Source organism: Struthio camelus, chromosome 2 (genome assembly GCF_040807025.1).
Source record: "Struthio camelus isolate bStrCam1 chromosome 2, bStrCam1.hap1, whole genome shotgun sequence".
NCBI lineage: Eukaryota > Metazoa > Chordata > Aves > Struthioniformes > Struthionidae > Struthio > Struthio camelus.
In genome coordinates, this window is record NC_090943.1 from 17807252 (window position 1) to 17825338 (window position 18087).

At 43.8% G+C, this 18087-nt stretch overlaps 1 protein-coding gene across 9 annotated transcripts in view; it reads right to left on the reverse strand.

Annotated features, from left to right (window-relative positions):
• SVIL (supervillin) overlaps positions 1-17567 on the reverse strand; it is a 141830-nt gene extending 124263 nt beyond the window's left edge. For 4 of the 9 annotated variants that reach the window (XM_068934460.1, XM_068934469.1, XM_068934468.1 and 1 more), the window contains exons 1-2: positions 17465-17567; positions 16551-16692 (exon numbers count right to left, since the gene is read on the reverse strand). The gene's annotated coding sequence lies outside the window, so the exon portion shown is untranslated. Of the gene's footprint in view, positions 1-4113; positions 4145-16550; positions 16902-17464 lie in introns of those variants that run through there. The other 5 variants (XM_068934472.1, XM_068934471.1, XM_068934458.1 and 2 more) reach the window with 3 other exon arrangements.
• Between the last annotated feature and the right edge of the window lie 520 nt (positions 17568-18087).

The following is an 18087-nucleotide window of genomic DNA, read 5'->3' on the forward strand; positions in this document are numbered from 1 at the left end:
GACTTCATTACCACAGGGTAACATTTAGTGGATTTGCCTAGTTTGCTCCCACACCTCCACCTCAGCATGCAGCCACGTTACCTCCCTACTGTAACTTCATTTTGTAGCATTTAAACTACTCTGAAGTTTCAGTGTTAATACCTAGCATTAAGATCTAGAAAATTCATTCCTTCAAGTCGGAAGGCACTCCCTTTCTCCATCCAACACAAACTAGCTTCCACCTGTTCATCAACTCCAATTTCTTATCGTCTCCTTCGGCTGAAACATAGAGAAAAATTCTGAAAACCAGATACATCGTTATCTCTAAACAAGGCTTAGAAGCAAGATCTTCAGCGTTATTTAAAGTGGGTAACTTCTCTAGTTAGTCCAAAGCCATTTGTAGCTAAACATGCATTACTGCTTTAATATGCTGCACTTATTGTACGCTGCGAAATAGCAGTTACTACAGCTGTTAACCAGAACTGCAGAGGAACAGGCTTGCTACATAAGCACTGAAAACGGAAAGCAGCAAGGGAGCTGGCTGAGGTTTCACCAATGGATTTCCACCCAAACGCCAGCAACACTTAAAGATTTGAACTTGCTAGCACTGACAAACAGTTAAGACAAGCAAGTGTCCATTTCTACACTTCGGGGACAGGGAGGGGAAGCCTGAGAACACTTAAAAAAAACAAAAACAAAACAAAAAAACAGTTCTACATTTAGTAAGTGTCAGTTTTTGAACTTTAAATTTTCCAAACTAGCCTGCAAGTCTTTTGGGTTTTTTAAACCCTGCTGGAGCTTTACTTCTGGCAAATGAAGATTCGTGAGAAAGAATCATTCACATAGCTTGTGTTCCCTTCCTCCTCCTCCTCTCCTCCAGACTCTCAAATTTTGGGGCCACTGGCTAGTCTCAAGCACCCTACAGGTAAGCAGAGGCTTTTAAAGTTATTATATCCTCCCCCCACCCCCACAAAAAAAAAAAGCTCAGCGAATTAGGTAAGTGACCACAGGTGTCCCCAGAAAGGGCAGGTCTGCAGCATGAACTCATCTCTTCAAACCAGCTAATCCCCGACCCCAACAAAAGGGAAGTTAACATTTCAGCTGTAACCCCCCTCCTCCCGGAATTGGTGCTTTGTTGGAAGTCACAGGCAGCCAGCTCCAGGGCAAACCAGCAGGAAATCAAGGCTGCCTCAGTGCCAGCACGCTCCCAACTGCTCGTCTCGCTGACGGTAGGAAGGAAGATACTATTCTGCCAGGGATCAGAGGATTTCCTTTCACTCTGCTACCCCATTCTAACACAATTAATGGGTGGAGCACAAATCGAAAAATGGAATAAGAACAAGACAACCATGCTTCTTTTTTTAGGCCAGAAATGAAAGATATTGTAAGTAAAGCTAATGAAGAGAATTTGGTGTAGGGCAGGTAGAAGTACAAGTGCGTGAAGGGTCGGCAACTCTGAGCGCATAGCGAGCTAAGCTAGAAGTAGCAGTCTAGGAGTATCTCACACCAAGAAAAAAAAAAAAAGAAAGAGGGAGGAAAGCAGAAACTGTTTAAAGTCTTTGTCAAATAAAAGCCTTTTCACTTGAATTGGGCAGTCAGTGTCAATTCCAGGCAGATTAAGTCTTCAGTAAAACAGACCAAGTTTCCATTAGTCTCCACGTGATCCATCACACATCACCCGCTATGAAGCCTGGAAGGTAGCTCTGATCTTCTGTTACATTCAGCTGTACTGTAAGACCTGCTTTGTGCGGAAGCATTAGGACTAGCACATGCCCCTTTTATATCTCAACAAAGCAGGAATCAAACCTGGGTTCGGCAGAGATAGTTATATATCGAGCATTTCCTGCCCAAGTTAGGCTAGCAGTTAGTACAGCTCTGCACTGGAGCAGCATCTTCCAGTAGGTTAGCACAGCAATAGCAAAATTGGTCTGTGTATTTCTATAAAACCAGGAACAACAATCCTAAGAGTAATCCAAAAAAGTTTTAAATGAGAATTAAAGCTGTGCATCTCTTCAGACACCCATAACAGAAAAGCAGCCTCTTAAACATATACCTGCTTTCCAGCAGCTCTTCCTCTAAAGCTTGAAAGAGGCCATCTAATTCAGAATCCTATTTTCCTCTTTTTTTTCCACAGTCATTTCTCCTGGTCAGGTTATTCTGCACCATCCTAAAATGCACAAGCACATCATCCAAATCCAACAGAAAGCAGGGTTTTTTGTTTTTTTTTTTTGGCTGCTGGGACTTTGTGGATCAACTGGACATGGTCTGAACGTCTAGCGATGAAGTCTTTGTAGTAAGAATGGAACACACAGCCAAATAAAACAAGGAAAAAAAAAAAACCCAAACACCCAAGAACAGACTAATGACAGAAACAGATCATAAAATCCAAAATAGAAGCAGTCAAATATCCTACCAAAGGCAACAGTCACAACTGAGTACAGTCTCTAGAAAAGGCTAGATTCAGAAATGAAAGGAACATTAAATATTTAGTTCTCTCAGATAAGGCAGAAGGACATGACTAATGCTACAGGACCATTAACTAGTAGGCCGTGCATGGCCTATTCATCTTAACAATGCATCTCTCTCTTAACAATGCATCTGAGACATAGTAATTGTTTTTTAAGATTTATTTCCCGAGCTTAAGCATCTTCTGGTGGCATAACTGAAAACATCACTCATTAATAAAAATCTTAAGACAAGATTTTTCTAACAGAACATAACAATTAGGGGCACATGGGATTCACATAGCCTACTGCACTACTGTTCACTTAGGCGGGTTCTCAAAAATTCTCAATCTGATGATGATATTGACGTGATGTTAAACTGGAGAACAGGAGAACTCTGACAGAATTATGACTGCCTTCTCATCTGCAACTTTTTAAAGCATCTCAGCTTCCTCTATGACAAATCTGAGACAGCTCTCTTCCCTCAGAATTGCAGAACAAGGCTAAAGACTTGCACAAGATTGCCAAATGTAGTTGAAAATCCCTCCTCAAGGTTTTGGAGATAGATAGTACCACACAAGACAGAAACAAATGAGGCAAGGGCGATAGACAAGTTGAGGCAAGTCTCTGAAGTTCTTAAGACGATAAGAACATCATTGCGATTCTCACGAATCAGGTGCGCACACACAAATACAGGCTTGCTTTAAACAACAATTAGAATATACATATAATTTTTTAAAACAAAACCTGAAACTGCAACACTCAATACAGGGGCTATTAAGAGGATTAAAAACAGAACAAAACACAGTATTCAAATTTCCATGAACCACCAGATAACGTCAGATCTTGTACTCCAAGATCAAAGTAAAGTTTGGCTTCTCCTTCCCCTTGTATTAATTATGGTACACTATTTAAATAGAATGAATCAAATAGATATTACATTTAACCCTAAATATAAAGCAGTATTTGCAGGCGTAATCCAAACATTCCCATCTTTAAAGTTCTAGCAGTAGATTTTGGGCTCAGGGTCTTCCATTCCACATCTGTGAAGTCAAATATGTCAACGCTCTGGGAATCTAAACTACTCAAGTGCTGTAAGCAGCGCTCAGTTAGCACACCTATCAGTTCAGCCGAGTAGTGAGGGCTTCCTGTTAACAATTAACTCTGGAACATCTCTGAACATGGACTTTGCTACGTAGATATAACCTCGAGTCTAAGTCTCAGATCTGAATTAAGCAATATTTTGGACAGGAAGATAAGCAGATAATAATTTAAAAAAATGTATTGAGAATCTTTTCTGGTCACTGTTACAACCAATTCAAAGTGAACCTGTGACTGAGGCTTGTTTATACAAGTAAAGCTCAACGCAGTCAAGCAGTTGAATTCTCCTCCTTACCAAACGGCTCCAAAATTGATTTCCGCCACCTGTAATGCAGCCCACCCTCCCAGGCCATTAGTCTCCTCTCTGCACAGTGGATGTGCATCTACCACTAGAACAGAGAAGTCAAATATTTTTTGTTTTTTGCTATAACTCAAGTAGTTCAGTTTACTCTTTAAAGAGCGAAAGCTTTGTTAAGATGTGAAAGACGACAGCGTCTTTATTTTAGTAAAAAATGTTTATATGGATTACCCTGCAGAATGTCCTGACAGCAAGCATAGCCTTCTCTAAAACACTATGGCAATTAAATACCTGTAGCAGCCAATAGAACCGGCTCAATCGTCTTTTGTAAAGAAAGCGTAGCGCTGATCTAGAGATCTTGGTCTGGAAGATGTCGTCTTAGGAGACGAGGCTCCTATACAGTGAAGTAGGTGTGCGTTGATAGTCACTGACAGTCCATTTACCAAGCATTTACCTGCAATGCTACAAAGTTATCATGTAGAAGCAGTAGTTAAAACAGCCAGCTCTTTCCAAGAAACCAGCACGCTTGAAACTTAATAAGAGTCCACAAAATCGTCATGTTAAATGCCACTGTTTCATTTTAAGCCAATATTTTAGTGAACAGCTTTTAGCATATTCAAATGTTTGAGACATCCACAAATCCTGGAGTTTAGGCAGGTTGTTATAACTTTTTTTGCTGCCAAATATGCATTGGTGGCACTATTGAGCAATTACAGCAAAGGCTAGGAATCAGGTCATTGCTGGGAATGTTTCCAACCAGACACTTGTATTATGCTAACTCAAACAAGACACTTGTCTCCTTTGCGCCAAAGTAAATCCCCAAGTGCAAAACTAGGTGAAAAAACAGGCTCTCCTGTCCAACAAGCGCAAGCCAAAGCCGTCAGGTTAAGCAGCACGTATTACATCTCTCCAGTACACTTTAAGTACTCAGGTTAAGTTTAACAAAGCTTCCCAAAACCTCCTGTCATGTGTTTACTGACCCGATTATAGTTTTCCTGAACCTCTTTCCTTCCCATTCTCCTGATTTTCTCCACCTTTTAAATACACAGACAACACACATTGTTGTATTTTTGGAGTTACAATAGTCGTGGTAACAATAGCTCATGTTGTTTTTAAAAGATGCTCTCATAGCATCTTTACAATATGATGAGTAAGTAAAGGATTAAGAACAGAAACACTAGTCATACACGGTCACAATACAACAAAGCCAAACCATGTCACGCAACTACGTTAGTTTCTGGCCTCTCCCAGCTGTGACATCTCCTGAAAATTGTAGTTTCCTTTTTTAAAAAAAAAAAAAAAAAAGGACTTTAAAAAACAGCAAGGAAAAGGAGCCACAAACACAAGGAAGAAAGCCAAGTTCCAACGTCCCAATTCCCCATCCAGCATTTCAAGCATCAAGAAACACTTCTTCTGTGTTCCATTTGAAGGTTTCTAATTTGCCAAATCATAGGTGTGATGGGAAAATCCAAGTTCACTTTGCAGTTATACAAAGTGAACTATAAAAAAGGTACTCCCTCCCACCCCCGAGTCGGGCTCTGTCCCATCTTGCACAGCCAACATGAAGCTCAAGGCTCTAAAGTTACAGGAGCTGGTCAGGAGGCTTCATCCTACCAACCCTCACTTCCTTCTCTGCCCCCATTCCCAGCTGGGCTGTTCCCACCGTGCCAGCTCCCACATGCACTGGACCTCCAGGAGCTTTGGTTCGCTAACCCAGCAGAACATGGATCTGCTGAACCAGCAACCAAAAAACACAGATAAAACAGTTTACAAAGAGGTTCAATGAGTGGGCCAGCCACATCCCCCTCTCCCCCCACCCCGTAATCAGCACAAGCATATAGTTGGGAGCAAGCAGGAAGGAAAGAGGGAAACGGGAGGGGCAGGGAGCTGTTAGACTTGTGAAACTTCATCCCCAAAATGCTATTATTGCAAAGCCACACACACACACACGAAGAGTTGCCCTGAAAACTGTAATACGGGCCTCTAAGCTCATTTAAATTACCTCTAGAAAGAAGTTTTCACAGTAGGGTCTCAATGGGAGAAGGGAAATAGTTTCTCTAAATTACCAGTCTGCCCCTTTTAGAAGGGAGCTCTAAGGCTCCGCTCACTATCCTGTGCAGGGATATTTAATAATACTAGCCTTTACCATAAAAAAAGCACAAACTGAATAGCTGTTGGGAAACAAAACGCTACTGAGAGGGCAGCCAACACTGAGGCTACCGCAACGGAAGAGTCCCAAAGCCGAAGGAGGTCAGTAGGCAAGCCGTAATTTCAGCAGCAACAGAGCAAGCCCAGGGCTAGCGCACCAACAGGATGCTGCCAGAGCTGGGTCCTAGAGCCCTGCGCACTTGCACCAAGAGACAGAACACAGCCTGTGAGAAGAAATTCGACATGAGTTTATTTTGTGCACGCCCTCCCAGTAGAGAAAGTTATGTCCCACTAGACAAAAAAGCTAATTTGGTCAAGTTTAGCAAATTCTTAATGCTTAGAACTGTGCCAGAGTATCGTCCAGACAACAGGACGAGACAGCTACTGGCAAATTCCTACTCTCAAAAATCAGACTATCAATGAATCTCTAGACCTCTTTCCAGTTTTGTTTATTTGTTGTAATTTTTGATCGTAAAAAGAGCAACAGCTACATAGGTAGCGTATAAAGGCAAGAATTGTTCAAGGCTTGGAGAAATCAGACTCTAGACACATCATGACAGATGTCCTGCCTTAAATAGCAGCAGTAACGCTCCAGTATTTGAGAGCCCAGCGAACATTCCAAAATAGCAGAAAGTATAAAACTTTAATGAAGATGGCATGATACACCAGTCTCAAGCAAGTAGCCTCCTCTGAAAAGCAAAAGTCACGTTCATCAGTACTAGCCGAGGCAATTCACTACATCCCTATCCACTGTTCTGCTTTCATTAAGAGGAAAAAAGGAAGAATGCACTGTGTAATCTGAGTTACATTCTTGACAGTATATCTGAAAGGAACAAACCACGGATGCAGTTCTCATTTAACAAAGACGTTTACACTACACAAAGACTGAAAAACTGATCTTTGGAAGTATAAGAACAGGGATAAAAAAAGAAATAGGGGAGACTGAGAACAACGTGCCAAACTTCAGGTGAAACGAAGAGTGCTGAAAACCCAGAAGAGTGACCAGTGAAAAGCAAAATAAATTAATTAATTATCCATGCCCTACCAGCCCTACCTAGCTACTCTACCACAATGGACAATTCCCGGGTAAACCAATTTCAGAAACCTCAACAAAGGAGCTAATCTAAACACAATGCTGTAGTTATAATAGGGATCATGTTCAATTGCTACATACTAAACATGGAATAAACATGGTCTCAGGCTCATAGGTATTTGACAAGCATCCAAGCCACAGTAACATGCCCAGCGAAGAGTGAATGCAAGAGACTGGAAAGCTCTGAGTAAGTGATCTTCTGTTTATCAAAACATTATTGTTTCTTACAGCAGATCTCTAGAGGCTACACCAAAAAACCTAGAATATGCTGAACAACTTTAATGCACAAAGTTAATAGCTGTTTTACAAGAGTCAGAAGTTTTCCACAATAAGAATTTGTGGTTTCCTGTGCAAAGAAGAATGCCGATTCAATACCAGCTCGTTCATGGTAAAAGGTTCTTTGGGGGCTTCCTTAAGCAGTTAGGTTCTGTAATACCAAGATTACTTAACTTGTTTCAGCAGAGACTGGCATGACTAAGTTCTCATGTCAGGCTTTGCATAAGAAACATTTAGTGAACGTAGCGTTTGTTTTACTGCACAGACACTGTCTGAAGTATATGAAAGTATATATCAGTGTTGCTCTAGGAATTTCACATGTAATCCTAATTCTGGAAAACAATATTTAAGATGTCTCTCTGCATTGTATCTGGAGAGATCTTGTGCCCAGGCTGAAGTTTAGCACAAAAGGGCTCAGATCTAGAGCTTCCTTACTTCACATGCATGTACCTGACTTTTAGTGTTTTGCTTTTAATTTCAGCAGCTTGTTGGTGGCAAGCACCTCCAGGGAGCCCAGGCCAACCAAACACTGCTTCAAAGACTTCTTTTAAAACGATATTAGGTCAAGACTCCAACAGCATGTCAGAGAAAAAAGAAACACTGGTAACTTCTTTTTATCCCATCTCCCTTTTGGGAGGCAGATTAGGTTCCTAAACTAGGGACTGGATTTTTTTTTCCTCACCTAGGATGCTTAATCTGGCATCTCCCTGCCCACACAACTCCTTTAGAGTTGTTTGCCGCTGTACTATCCCAGCAGAGTACACTACCTGGTAAGTTTTAGATATGCAGTTTATTATAGAAGTATTAGGCGAGTATTACGTTGTTCTAAACCACAAGTTTTAAGAACCTGAAATGCATACCTAGCAGTAGTTAGTTATGCTACAGTTCCCTTTTATTAACATTAAGTTTGAAATTTTTAGCTGGATTCAGTTCCACTTAATTCACAGCTCATTTTATTCAAAGTACTTTTATTTCAAGCTAGAAGAGTTAAACTTACATTCCATACCAGGACTCTATATAAATAACTTATTTCCATACCCCAGGCTTTTGCTTAGAGTAGGAAGCCAGAACAACTTTGTTGCCAACCCACAAAAGTAATAGAAAACAGGCGTTTGCACGCGACTTGTAAAGTCAAGCATGCACCAAATATTATGGAGACAAGATAAACAAGTGTATTCAAGAATTACCAAATCCTTTGTTTGTCAACTATTGCCACTCTACAACATAACAGGAAGAGGGACTGGCGCAAATAGTTGCAAGACTACACTCTGTACTCAAGTCTGTGTGTCGGGGTTCCCCTAAGTCTAACCCACAGGGGAAAGGGCACGTAGGGCAAGGGTGTAGTGCAGTTGTGCGGTCAGTATGTTTTAAGTCTGTGCGTTCTTCAGTCTTAGGAGATTTGCAAGGGTCAAGCTTTTTGCAGACTCCTATGACGTAATATTTGTCACGGTATTTACTGCAAACCACAAAAGGCACGATATTATAAACTAAAGTAGTTTAAGCCTAAAGCCAGGAGTGTCATATAATCAGGAATACCTAAGTTAAATAGTCTTGCAGAGTCAGGTGGGAGAGGAAGAAACACTTTTTAGTACGTAATATCTCAACGCCAACTACAAATGAGGGTGCAGACGCTCTTAAGCGGCACACAAACGAGGCAAAGTGAACAGGGCACAACTGCTTAAAACAGGCAATCCTAAAAACAGTAGCCTAATTAAGCCAGACCCTTACCAGTTGATATTACCGCCGTAAATATATGTTGTTTTCTTTTTGTAATTTTGTTTACTATTGCAAACTTACCCCTAAGTAAACTTCTCTGAAACCTTTGAATATTTCTGGTGATAGAGGTAATTGTGTGTAACGAAGCACTCTAGTGCCTTACAAATGGCTGATCAGCTATCACAGGGCAGATTTGTGACCTCCACACCTGTGCAGTAACAGGCACCTGAGCTTGCCAGCGTGTGGGAAAACCCACAGTAAGAGCTGCAAGGACCTACTTGCAGAGAAACAACTTAAATTGCCAAGTAGGAGAGAGGACAACTCTCAGCAAACATCAGCCTGGGACTTGGGCAAGCAACTCTACCTGCGTCAGCCTGGGACTTGGGGAAGCAACTCTACCTGCCACTGGTTTATTTCTGATTTTAAATTAACACATACTGTAATTTTTAGTTTCAGAGAACAATGGCAAGAGCAGTGAAGCAAGACAGGCAATGTAGCACTTACCACTAGCTGTGCAAGGGAAATCATTAACTACAGCAAAAGGAAGCAAAGGTTGAAGGGACGAATTCAATTTACATTTTCAGAACAGCAGCTTCCCCTGTTGTTGGTAATGCTGCTCTCCTGTGCAATTCATAAGGTCTCCTGTGCTGAGCCTTACACTTGCCCGCTATCCTGGAGCTGGAAGGCACTACATGGACAAGCGTGTCTAAGTTTCCTGGGAAGCCAATTTAAGTTTACAGGAAACTTTAAAATAAATATTTCCCCTTTAGGGGATAGAGCAAACTTAAGCCAAGTTAACAACACTGGCAGAACCTTTCACTAAAAATAAAACAAAACAGCTTTCTCCAGTGCTTGATTTTTTTCCCCTCATCTTTCCAGAACTTCTACTGATTTTATATAAGAACAACTCTTGGAGGTGTGGAGGAGACTCCCCTTCTTTTTGCTTTTAAATGCAATTAGCCACTTAATCCCATCCAAAGTCTTCCCATTTGACTTCCCATCACCTTCTAAAATGAATAAAAATTTATTTCTCTTAAAATCATTCATAATTTAACACCTCTTATGAATCAGATATTCTCTTCCCCCTCTGCTCAACTGAAGACAAAGCAACAATCCCTTACTTTTGTACTTCTCAATTTCCTCTCCTCCCTAGCTTCTTTATGTCCCTTCCCCAGACACACTTCAAAGGGGTTTATGGATTAGTCAACAGCACTTTAAAAACACACACTCAGATGCATTCTCTAGCCTCCGCTCTGACAGACGGTTCTCCTTCACACCCCATTCACCTTTCCCTGTCCTCACTATCATACTCACTTGTCCCCCTCTCTTTGAGGACTCCTGTTGCGTGTTTTCTGAAGAGCCATTCACATCTGTAGTTATTAGACATAGAAGATGCACTCACTTCTAAATTTTCCCCATATTAACTACACATTTTAAGCTAATACTCATGACAGTGCTCAACTAATGTAACTATGTATCTAAGACGATAATTTCAAACTGCAGGTCTGTATTTCTGTTACGACTTCAGAAAAATACAAAGCTTAGTACTCCAACACTGAACCTGAAAGAACAGTTTTCCCAAAAGACAAGAGCAAGCATTTAGCCAGAGACAGTCAGTGTTTCAACTTCTTTTAAGACACTAGCATTAGAATGGAAAAAATTCAAAATCTCAGCTATTTGGAAATGTGAAAAACAGATCCTGAAATATGCTACTTTAAATCAAGAGACTTCATTTCATGATTTCAATTTGTCTTTACAGGGCAACAGTCTATTTTTAAGCCAGAGGAACCCTCCTATTAACATAACTGAGATAGTACTGATGTTTAACACCAACATGAAAGCTAGAACTAGTTAGTATTGAGCAAGCCCGGCAAAAGAAAAAAGGCCAGGTAAAAAAAAAAAAAAAAAAAAAAAATCAGAAATCACTCTACACTCACCTGAAAAATTTCCTGTGTGAATAACAGGGTTTTCAGATCAGTTACAATGGGTAACTAAGCACTTGGGGCAGAGCCAGCCTTTTCTCTGCTATAGACAGCAAGAACGGACAACTCATTCTCATCCAGTTTCCTTCACCATGAAATAACTCACACAGCCAGGGAAATTCAAGTTTATGTTCTTAAACTACAGATTGCATTAAATACATTTTCAGGAAAATGCCTGATTTATCCCCTTGTAGGGGATACGGAATGCTCATTAATGAAACCAACTCGAGCCTCTGAAACTTTAGCTTCACCACTATCTTTAATAATCTCTTGCAGCAATAGAGTTATACTCCCTCTCATCCAAAGTTTAACACCAAGACTGTAAAACAATCAAGTGTTTATAACACTAACTTCCTTGAGTCATTGAAAAAAAATCACCTCCCTTCTCCAGAGGTGCTTGAGTTTGCTCTCTCTAAAATGTTTGTTCAAGCTCACCCCATGAACAAAGTCTGCTTTTAACTTCCCTACCTCTAGAGAGTTGGTCATGGATTCCCTGGTGCAGAAAAGAGGAGTTCAGCCACCCAGGCTGCTTTCTGGACACCTCCTGTCCATAGGGGAGGTAACAGACTGAACAGGAAAATCCAGAAGGCAAGACTCAGCCTTTGCTCCATCAACTGGACTGGGCACTCTCCCGAGATACAAGTTATTTCAGAGCTACTTGTTCTTTCCTCAACATCTATTGGAGCAGGGCTGTCACCAAAATAAAATTCACTTGAAGAATAGGTACGTGGAAGAGTTAGCTGATAAGAGAGCAGAAGACGCCTTGTTAAACTGAACATTGCTCACAAAAGTGGGGAAATAGAAGTTGCTGATATGACTTTAAGGGGTACCTTTTCCTATCCCAGCTCTTTTAGATTCGTTCCCACCACAGGGTGTGGAAATATATCCATAGGTAAATACACTTATATTTTATATTTGTGCCAAACACAAGAAAACATTTTGTGCGATCACTCCAACTAGTGGCAAAGAAAGTTTCTTCTGACAATCTTGATATAGGAAGAAAAAAGGTCTACTTTTGCTTTAAGTCTATTAGTAGTAGCAGAGGGGCTTGCAGAACCTAGCACGTAACAAGAAGTCAGTTTTATCTCCTCTAATACCTAACACCAGAGCAACAAATGTAGCTACAGTTGCCTGTTCTAAGCAGCTGGCAAGCTCAGAGATGGAAAAGTTGCGGAACAGCTGGGGAATGCAAGACCCTTTTGAACAGGCTGCTATGTGATCCAAAATAATGGTGCATGTTTACACACAACACAATGGCAGCAACAGCCAACTGCAGGTCTGGCGAATGCACTACAGCTGCTCCTTCCCCCAGACAGCACAACGAGCGGATACAAAAGAGTTCATATTCACTAAAATATGGCTTTCATCTTAAAAAGCAGCAGCTTGATTACCAAAATAGACAGCTGGCCCTCCAACCGGACTAAACTGTATGAGATTCTATATTGGAAGTTACCCTTTAAAACAGATACTGAATTAGGCTCACAGAGCTTTCCAAACTGCTGCTACTTTACCACTGTCAGCTACCCAAAAAATGCTTTATGCAGACCAACAGGTTGCTATCTAACATATAAAAGATCTTCTCTCATTACAGCGTTTTTCCAGCCAGGGCTAGGAAAACAACAAACTCTTAATACAGACATTGACTACAGAGCAGTTAGCTATCTGCCTTAGAGGTAAAAAAAAAAAAAAAAAAAAAGTTGCATGCTAGAAAACAAGTTTTGAATAAAGATGGACTGTTCTATAGCTTTTTTACACTAGTGCTGCACATTAGTTTAAAAATAAGTTGGTACCTGAAGACGATAGATCCACTACGTACACCTTAGAATAATATTCCTTATTTGCTGCTGATTATACAATCACTGATAACGCGTAGAAAGGAACGCTCACTTGTTTCACAACTGCCATGCGACTTCAACACAGCTTTGTACATGACCTTGCACAAGAACTTCATCACTGCAAGTTGTCTTCCTAGTTTTCAAGTCTCAAAAGCAACGCATCAGTGGTACTGTCTTTCTGGCTCCAGATAAGCCATGATCAAGTAGCATTAACAAACTAGCTAAAACATTATACCATAACTATATCACCTCTGACTGCACTAGACAGCAAAATATAGCTACTAAAGGAATGCTTCAACCCACTGTATCTTGATTAAAACCAGATATAACTCAAAGGAAGCATTTTTGAGCAAAAGGAGATGGCATTAAAAGACTTCCTCTTCTACTTCCTCTGCATGTAACTACTAACGTTAAAATCCCAGTGAAGAGCTAGCTATTCAGAGTACAATAGGTAAAACTGGACAGAGACAGCTGTTACAGCAACAATAACAGATGCAGGCATAATTTTTAACCTCCTTTGCTTTTATAGAGATAAGTGCCATTAACGGCTGTCACAAAAAGAAGGATTTCAAAATACAGATGGAAAGGTTGTCTTGTAATTAACGAGGCTATGTCAACGGTTAAGTGTACTTCTCAGCACATCTGAGCAACAAAATTCTACATCCCTACACTTCCTTTTCAGACTTCCAAAACAGATTTTCTAATGAAATCATTTCATTAATTAAGCCCTATTTCTAATAAATTTCCATATAAACCAAATATATATGTGCTTAATAAAGAAGGGAAATAAGTAGAGCCATGGATTATACTTCCAGAAAAGAGGCTTCTTCGCAGTGAAATACTGTTATGATACAGCAAGGTGCCCTTCCTGCAGACAAAGCAGTAACAGGCATGCTACCCTCAAATCCCATCAACTGCAAAGCTAAAAGCACAGATTTGCTCTTCCAGCCGCACTTACACTAGGAGCAGCTGCTAGTACAGCCATGCTGCGCAAGAGGGGCTGATGTCTTATACCCCAAGGGACCTTGGTATGTGGTCTAGAGCCCCATCTATACCGGGAGCTTTTTCTCCAAAGTTTTGAACCAAGTTTGCTATTCAGGTTTGTCCAGCTTTGGCTGCATCCCATTACTGTCTCTAAGGTCTTGCTCTGAAAATGAAAAGAAAAAGAATGGAAGTACGAAACAAGAGCAGGATGTTAGAATGAGTTAGGACATCCGTGAAGCCTAGCACAGTTTTGCAAACAGTAGACTTTTCGCAGTGACATGTAACACACTGACAGTCAATCCACAACAGCAAGTGAGACGTGCACTGAATCTCTCTCAAACGACACTCTATGCTCACCATTATGCATTACTATTTCAATCAAGGTTACGATAACAAAGAACAACCAATGAACTCTACTTCCTTATTAATTAGTCTGTACTAAACCAATTACTCCTTAAAAGGAGAAAGTATTTATCTTAAAAATTAAAATGTTGTACGTATCGGAGATGGACAAAATATGTACTTTGGAATTATATTTTTCTCCCTTTCTTTGCAAAGATTACTTTCAGTTGAAAGACCTACAATGGCATGTGAGTTTCCACCTTTCTCAGTTCCTTTTAATGAGCATCTGCAACACATGGATATATACTCAGCTCTTCCACAACACTATTATTAGTTTTATTAATATGTTATTATTTGCCAAGGAACTAAGAAAACAAATCTTTTGACGGCTTATTCTTGATTTTACTATAACTACACAGAGGCAGAGATAACGTTATTTTAAAGTTATTAGGAGGTATATCCACCCTAAAGTTTATTTGCCATAACAAAGACTTGCCTACCACGTAGATCTCCCAACAGCCATGTCTCGACAGGCACTAAATGGTTTATACGCATACCAAGTACTGTTCAAAGCAGACGTGCTTTATGCAAGATTAAATACCTGTTCAGTCTGAACTGTCTCAGTGCCAGGATAAACTGCACTGAACTAGTTCAGACAGTTATCCCACCAGGCTTTTGAAATTCCCAGTACCCCAGAATCTGCTGCTTCTGGGAATTATGCCAGGAGCTGTGCGATAGCTCTCCATAGAGGACGTTACAAATTAAATATTTTACAAGTGTGCTTGTGTTTACATGGAGAAAGGCTGCAAGAGTTCAGAATATGAGTCAGCACGGTTTGCATCCACAAAGAACTCAGCAGTGCAGTTGCACTATAAATTTATAGTGAAACAAACAGCATGAACTGATTCCCCCAGGGGAGGAAAAGCATGTTAGGCAGGAGTCAGGCTGCATCTAGCAGGCGTTGATACTCACCTGAAGACAGGAATTTTATTCAGAACTTTACTGTTGAAAAAAGCCCATGATTTTCCTGCAGCAACTTCAGAAGTTTCTACACAGGACAGCCAATGCTGGAGTCCTGCCTATATTGGAGAGGTTAATAGTGACTTTATGGCTAAACTTACCGGCATGCACCTCCACACTAGGATACAGCTGTAAGTCTTACAATTACACTTGACTGCTTTAAAGTGAAAGCTGAAATGTATTCCCTATCAGGATGATAAAGAAAAAAATTGAATGCCTCTCATCTAGTTAATGCAATCACATCCAACAAAGTCTTCAGACAGGCCAACAAAGTAGGTCCGAAAATGAGCAAGCTACACCAGTGCACGTCACCACACTGTTACCTACACCCAGCTGCATTCAAGGACTTGTGAGACCTTCATAAAAGGGTTTTGACCAAGGCACAGGAAAAAGCACGACACATCAAGTCTCTGAATTTTCCACCAGGGATGAATTTCTTGCAGCAGAAACAGCCATCCGTTCTGCATCTTAAAGCTGATCACATAACCACTCACTTCTTCTTCTTCTGTTCACAGCAGGCACCTCTGCCCTGTGAAAGCTAAAATGCAGATAACACCAGGGCTGTTCCCCTACAAAGGCAGGCTGCACCTCTATCACTGTTGGCTATACAAGGCAGCGCACAGAGCCAGCAGGCAGCCCATCCTCAGCCTGCACTGCCTTTCAGGCCCCAGATAACAACGCCCCATCACAGCAGACCGTTGTCGGAAACCTCATTAGCCACATCCATCAGTCAGGAGAAGCTTCCATTCTAAAGCGGTTTTTGTTTTCATTTTGAACACAAGAGATTCAGATAACGACTGAGATATAGTGAGATATAGTTCAGTTTACTCTCAGAGAAACACACTTGCCATGATAAAAATAGCCAGATTAGTTCAGAACGCTTTCCATCACCTATCGGGGGACAGTTTGCACACTCTCAGAACTGCATATATACCAGCCTAAGAGCACTGCCTTTCAGCAGGAGACATTATCTGAGCCAAGATCCGTCTATGGTGACATGAACAGCTGTTGAAGACCCAGAAGAACATCGAAAATAAATGGATAATTTTCACTTCCTATTTACTTCTAGGCCCCATGCTGCTGCCCCCTGCCAAGTAATAAACTCAAGTACACTCAGTCTTTGCAAGACCACTTAGAGCTCTCATAAGAGTCATAATCCATGATCACGTGCAGGCACTAAGCAGCATTATTAGCAAAACGGATGCAAAGGTGTCATTAAGTAGTCAGCTGCAGCACTGGGTATCCACGCTCGATGTAAAAGCCTACAAACACGGCACGTGTAACTATTAGCACACCCTAGTCCAACTTTTCTCCCCTCCGGCCCCTACTAACCAGGGTACTCTGTTGTTTCCTCGCTTTCTAAACATATCGCTGTTTTCTCGAGTTAGGACGAGAGGTCAGGGCAAGCTGCAATCCCTCGGCAGTCCCCCGTCGGCCAGGCAAGGCGCGTATGGCTCACCAACGAGCTGTTGGGCTGCGGGCCAAAGAGCATCGGTAAACAAGTATCCCGTTGAATTTGCCAGCCGGTCCTAGCATCCCAGCGCGCAGCACCCAGCCGGCACCACAACGTCTCTCTTGCCTCACGCCACGCGTGCCCGCCGCTGCTGCTGCTGCTCCTGCTGCCGCCTTTTCCCGGCTGAAAGGGGGGACGCGACGGCTCGGCATTTCCGCGCCCGGCTCCAGAGCTGCCTCCGCGCGGCAGCGGGCGAGCACCCTCTGCCGCCGGGCCGCGCCCGCCTCCCCGCGCCCCCCGCGGCCGCCCCCGACCCCCCCCGCCAGCAGGTGCCTCCGCACCCCGCGCCGGCAGCGACCCGTCCCGCCGCCGCTGGCGGACAAACGCGGCGATTACTCAGGCCAGGCATCTTCCACAGCTTTCTGCACTAAAAAGAAAGTGTCCCCCCACCCCACCCCACCCCAAAAACAAAAACCCCAACACAAAACAAAAAATTCCCTCTAAGCGGCAGCGCTGCCTCCGAATTTCAGACGGGCTGGAGGGGGGGGGGCGAGGAGAAAGAGAGGGAAGTTTGTGCAAAACCTTCGCAACGGAAACGCTTCTCCGACCGCAGAACTAGCAGCGCCGCGAAGCGCTCGTGCCGCCGGCGGCTCGGGGCGCCGCACGCCCGGGCACCGCCGCCGCGGGCAGCCCCGACGGCTCCGCGCCCGCCGCCGGCCCCCCGCGCCCGCCGCCGCCGCTCTCCCGGGGACGGGCCGGCGAGCCCAGCCCCCTGCCCGCCGCCGCCACTCACCTCGCAGCCCGCGGCTCGGGGGCAGCGCAGCCGCCGGCGGCCTCCGTCCCTGCGTGCGGCGGGGCGGGGCGGGGCGGGGCAGCGGCGCGGCCCCCCGCCGCAGGGGGCCGCCCCCTCCCCGAAGCGGGCAGCCGGCGCCCGCCGCCTCAGCGCCCTCGTCCGGCCCCGGCCCCGGCCCCGGCCCCGGCCCCGGCCCCGGCCGCGCGCGCAGCGACGGCCCGAGCCCCACTCGTCCACGCGGGACGCGGCCACCGCTCGCCCCGCCGCCGGCCCCGCCCCGCCCGCCGCCGGCCCCCCGCCCGGGCGCGCCCCGCTCCCGCGCGCCTCCTGGAGGCGCTGCTCCGCTCCTTAAAGGGGCCGCGCCAGGGCCGGCGCGGCCGTGATGGGGGTCCTGGCGGCGGCCCGGCCCGCGAGAGCCGCGTTCGTCGGCTGTGAGCCGCGGGCAGCCGCGGGGGGCCGCCGCGGAGGCAGCCCGGGCGCGGGTGAAGCCCTGGCGGCGTCCCCAGGGGAAGCGCCCTGCGGGGCGCTCCTCGGGGCCCGGCGCGGCGGCAAGGGCCGTGGGGACGGGCCCTTCTCCCCACGCGAGCGCCTCAGGGAGTGGAGCAGACCCGTGATAAACTCCG